Source organism: Eschrichtius robustus, chromosome 9, assembly GCF_028021215.1.
Source record: "Eschrichtius robustus isolate mEscRob2 chromosome 9, mEscRob2.pri, whole genome shotgun sequence".
Taxonomy (NCBI): Eukaryota; Metazoa; Chordata; class Mammalia; order Artiodactyla; family Eschrichtiidae; genus Eschrichtius; species Eschrichtius robustus.
The window spans coordinates 40,573,770-40,579,617 of record NC_090832.1 but is presented as its reverse complement, the minus strand read 5'-3'; the positions used below and the strand labels follow the sequence as shown (position 1 = coordinate 40,579,617).

General features: G+C 40.4%; 1 pseudogene; it reads right to left on the bottom strand.

Moving 5' to 3' along the window:
- Positions 1-1,541: 1,541 nt before the first annotated feature.
- Positions 1,542-1,842, bottom strand: LOC137769120 (large ribosomal subunit protein P1 pseudogene; annotated as a pseudogene).
- Positions 1,843-5,848: the final 4,006 nt, after the last annotated feature.

Sequence of the window (5,848 nt, the reverse complement as noted above, 5' to 3'; positions counted from 1 at the left end):
TTTTTTTTTGCCGCACCATGCAGCTTGCAGGATCTTAGTTTCCCGACCAGAGATGGTACCTGTGCCCCCTGCAGTGGAAGCATGCCGTCTTAACCACCGGACCACCAGGGGAGTCCCTCACAGACAATATATTGATTAACCCTGAACTAGTGTCAGTCCTGGGTGAAGAATTATTGGGTTTATTTCTTTACAATTTGATTTCCTGGAACTTATTACACCATTTTAAGCTTTGGCTTATTTTTTCCCACAAGATAGAAATTAGGTGAAATTCCTGTCTCAGAGGAGTCTTCTCAATTTACTATTTGTGAAATGTTTAGAGGTCCTGAGTTTGAACAGGTTGTGAAAATTTTCCTAGTGCTGCAGATTCGCACTGTGGTCAGTATCTGTCTTGTGCCTGTGAAAACTTCAGTTTGATTGTCATTTATGGAAGATAGTTTAAGAGGATCCTCCTATTAAAAGCAGCATGGTATCAGGAAGAACACTGGAATAGGAATTAGAGCATCTGGCTCTGTTTCAATTGTGACTTTAGCTATAGCTAGTTTGTTTTTGCGTTTAGAAATAGGGAAAATATAAATCTACTTTGACTAAAGGATCCTTGAAAATACCAAAGAAGCTAACATACATACAAGTAATTTATAAACTCAAATTTGCTATATAGTTACAATAATGACACAAGAATACCGGACACAGGAAGAATCACCTTATTTAAGACTTTATTTAGGGAGTCTATACTTTTTAAGTTCTTGCTGAACAGAGAGAAGTCTTATAGGGAACATGTGGGAACTCTTGGTTTGGAAAAAGCTTCTCATAAACAATCAGAAAGTAATTGAATGTGTGGGAGATTGAGAAGTGTATTCCTCTGAGTATTTTCAGGAATAGACTCACGTAATGTTTATATACTTAGTGGGAGAGTGTTATTGGGAAGCTGTACTGTGATATGTGATCGTGACCTTCAGCTGGGAAAAACAAGAGGTAAGTTGAAGTCTATGCCATTAAACTTTCCTTTCTCTTTCCTGGGCCTCAGGCGCAATGTAACTCCAGCTTCTTCTTCTTTTAATCTACCTGTGCTCTATAGCACAGGTTAGTTTGCATGCCCCCCAAATTCACATGTTGAAGCCTAACCCTGAGTGTGATGGTATTAGGAGGTGGGGCTACCGGGAGGTGATTAGGTAATGAAGGTGGCGCCCTCATGAATGGGATAAGGGCCCGTAGAAAAGATACCCTAGAGAGCTCCCTTCCCCTACTTCTGTCATGTGAGAACACAGCAATAATGCAGCTGTCTATGAACACGGAGGCGAGTCCTCGCCTGAATCTACTGGTGACTAGGTCGTGGACTTCTCAGCCTCCAGAACTATAAGAAATAAATTTCTGTTGCTTATAAGCCCCCCAGTCTGTGGTATGCTTTTTTTTTTTCTTTTTTCTTTTAAGGATTTGACACATTTTATTTGAATTTGTAGCAATATACCAAGTTGTTTTGCTGCATAAATATTTTGACTTCTTTCAATTAGTTTTTCTCTTTTCCAAAAGGTGGTTTTAAAACTTCACATTTCACGTATGGATCTCTCCTTATCATTTTTAGCTGGGGCAGCAGTGGTGAAGGGGGCAGGACCTCCTGCTGGTGCAGCACCAGCTGGGGGCAGGTCCACCAGTCCGCACGTTGCAGATGGGGCTCCCGATGTTGACATTGGCCAGAGCCTTTGCAAACAAGCCTGGCCAGAAAGGTTCAGCATTTATACCGGCCGCTTTAATGAGGGCATTGATCTTATCCTCTGTGACCGTCACCTCATCGTCGTGCAGGATGAGGGCCGAGTAGATGCAGGTGAGCTCGGAGACGGAGGCCATGGTGCGGGTGAGGGCTAGTCAAGGGCTGCCGGGCGCAGTGCTAGTCGCTGGATGAAGTGAGGGCCTCACCCCAACGTGGCCTTAGCTTCCTCGGAGGAACAGAGAGCCTTAGCAGCTGAGGAAAGTGTAGTCTGTGGTATCCTGTTACAGCAGTCAGAACAGACTAAGACAACCTCCTTGATGGTAATGCATGTTCCTTAGGAGAATGGCCTCTGGAACAGCAGGGAATTTGTACTTCACTGTAAGCTGCCAGCCATACCATAATTTTGACATATAGAACCTGTGGCAGAAGTATCAGTAACCATGACCGTCATCGCGCACACATGGACACAGCATCTTTGGATAATTTCAAGTTATTCAAATAAGCCTTGAAAGCAGAGAGAAGTTGATTGTAATAACCAGAAATATAAAACCTACTGAGTATAAAATTTCATTCCTAGAAAGAAGAAAAATAAAAATATGAGGGGTAAATCTTTATCAGTTTTGCTTTTGCCTTCAAGAACTAAAACTTGTGGTACTTTGCACCATTATGATGATTTTACTGTCATCTAAAACCTTTAAGTCTTTGCTTTTAGTGAAAAATTTGAATTGGGATGTTGATCTACCTTAATTTATTTTTGGTGCAGATTCACATTATATTAAAGGGAATACATGCTCAATTTTAGTTAAATTCAGGTTTAGCAGATCTGTATACCAGATGATAAGCTTGTACACAGAATTCACTTGGATTTTTCTTTTAAGAAATAAAAATGACAATTTGCTAAAAGACATGCAGAATTATCAAATAAGACAGATGGTCTTTGATGCAGTTTTCTTTGGATGAAACGTAACCACCAAGACAGTCAATTGTGTATGCTGAGACAGTTTGGGAAGTGTTGTCCAACCACATGTGAAAATAAGCCTGGCATCCCAGACACGGAGATCCATCTTTCAGTGGAGAAATACTCTCCTTCTTGTAGAACTGTTGCCTAATTCTTGCCATCTTGTCTTTATTAGCCTGAACAGAGCTTGAGGTTTAATTTTCAAACAATCTTTGATTACTCTTAAGTGTTCCTTTTCTGGAATAGGCTTAAAGGTATATTATGGGGTGAAAGTGCTTCATCATTGTAAAGCAAACTACTAGCTTCCGAAAACTGCTTGATTTTATTTTTCTGCACTTAATTTTTAAAGAGAAAAGGCATATAATGACAATGTAATCTCAGATGGTGAATATTCTTCTTTTTTTGTTTGCCCACGTGTCACGCAGGATCTTAGTTCTCTGACCAGGGGTTGAACCTGTGCCCCATCCCCCCTGCAGTGGAAGCACAGAGTCTTAACTACTCGACCACCAGGGAAGTCCCAGGTGGTGAATATTTGTTAAAAAGTAATTTCCTGGGCATATTCTTGGGTCACTTGCAGATCCAGCCCACCTCCTTCAACTAAGAAAATGGCATTAAAATTACTGCAAGAGGGCTTCCCTGGTGGCGCAGTGGTTGAGAATCTGCCTGCCAATGCAGGGGACACGGGTTCGAGCCCTGGTCTGGGAAGATCCCACGTGCCGCGGAGCAACTGGGCCCGTGAGCCACAACTACTGAGCCTGCGCGTCTGGAGCCTGTGCTCCGCAACAAGAGAGGCCGCGATGGTGAGAGGCCCGCGCACCGCGATGAAGAGTGGTCTCCACTTGCTGCAACTAGAGAAAGCCCTCGCACAGAAACGAAGACTCAACACAGTCATAAATAAATAAATAAATAAATAAATAAATAAATAAATAAATAAATAAATAAAAGAACGTGAATTTCTTAAAAAAAAAAAAAGCAAACTGGGCTATTCATTTAAAAAAAAAAATTACTGCAAGAGATTATTGTTATTTGACATAGTTCAAAATCAGGAATCATTGTGAAAAGTTTGTCTTTAATTTCTCGAATCTTTGAAACCAAGGACCTTGTCTCCCATTTTCCCCCATCTTTTCTTTTTCTTTTTTTCTTTTTTTATTATGTACCCAAATATTTATTTATCTTAGTGGATTTTTTAAAAGAATAAAGTACATTTCTGGCCTTTAAGAAATGTAGATTTTAGGTGGATATTTAAAGCATATTAATAAAATAACCAAAGGATAATACCAGAATAAAAGTATATAGATGAACTAATTATCCATATCTTTTAGGGATGATGAACTTTTTTTTTTTATTAGAGTATATGGTAGTTGATTTACAATGTTGGGTTACTTTCTGCTGTACAGCAAAGTGAATCCATTACACATATACATATATCTACTCTTTTTTAGATTCTTTTCCCATATAGGCCATTACAGAATATTGAGCAAATTTCCCTGTGCTGTACAGTAGGACCTTATTAGTTATCTATTTTATATATAGTAGTGTGTATATGTCAATCCCAATCTCCCAATTTATCCCTCCCCCACTTTGCCCCCTGGTATCACTGCTGTGGACAGGGGTTCAATCCCTGGTTGGGGAACTGAGATCCCACAAGCTGTGCAGGGAGGCCAAAAAAAGAAAAAAACTCTCCCATCTTTTCTAAAGCCTTTCAGAGTGCTGTACATATAAGGAAACACTCTGATTATCTGGCAACCAGGCTTTTGGCATTCAGGAGTATCAATCAGAGAAGTTGGGATGCTAGAAAATTAAACATATAAAATAAAAGATTTATTGTAGGGATTTGATCTTATAAAATAATTGTGGGAGCTGTTGTTTCTGTGTCTGGCACTGGAGTCTGAAGTTCATATGGCAAGCAGTTGGGAGGGGTGGATGAACGTGAAGTGGGAAAAGCAAGGAAAAGCCAGAGCTTGTGAAGCTAAGCCAGAAACCACAAGGACGGGAACTCCTGTCAGTGTCTCTTGGCCTCCAAACTTCCAGCTTCTAGGAGGGGACCTTTTGCAAGAGAAACCAAAGCCCTTCTCCTGGGAGCTAAACATGCACTTGGCTCAGAAGTGAGAGAAGCTGAATCAGAAGATCCAGCAGGAGCTGGAAATGTTGAGGGCCCGCCCATGCAGCCTCCTGCCAATGGTGCAAATCAGTAGATAAGCGGTGATGTGTATGAGATGCAGCAGTGCCTTGTTCCTTGCACCAACTGCTTGAGGAATATGTTTGCTCTTTCATTTCCACCTTCCAAATCTTGTGCAAGATATTCCTTGTGACCCATGTTAACTATGAACTATGCAGGGAAGGGAGTTCTAAGTACTGAAGTTTCAGCTTAATTAAATTGGCATAATACGAATCCACCATAGTTTAACCTTGGTTAACTTGGCAACCAAATACAACCTTTTTAAACCACACTTAACTTCCAAGTAAAGACAATAGGAAAAACTTACTTCCACCTAACGTAAAACAACTATCCTTTATACAACTGGAAACACACTAACATCCCCCCTACAAACATATAAAATCCTTTATCTCGCAATGATTTTCATTTCTCTTCTAACTGAATCACATTTCCTCTTTGATATAAAGTAACTTAAATATTGAGCTATAATGTTAACTAGTATTCATTCCCAAAGGTTCTATGCCCTATGCAGTCAGTCCTGCTTGTATTGGACTATTGGGTTTTTAAATTTTATTTTATTTTTATCTCCTTGGAGGTAAAAGGAGTCATCTCAGGAAATCTACACCCCGGACATACTATTCTCTCCCCGCACTGCATAGTAGTAACTCAATTTCCCCTTGATTTTAGGATCAGTCATGTTATCTGTTACCTGTTGATTCTTTGATTTAAGAAGTATAAAAGAGGTGTGGTGACAGTCTCATTTCCAGTTTAATGGAACTACTGCTGTGTCCCACTGGTAGAAGCCTTCCCCCCTTGGTAACTTCCCCTAGACCAACAGAGCTCAGAGTACAAGAACAGGAAGCAAACATTTCATTAGTGATCACTAGTGGTAAACATTAGAGCAGCCACTTCCTTGTATACTGCTTGAGTCCCAGAGCCCTAAATCCTGCCTAGAGGAGAAACAGTATCATATACCTGTCTCTGAATGAGGGTATGTACCCCATTCCAGAGATCACGGCAGTTCTGC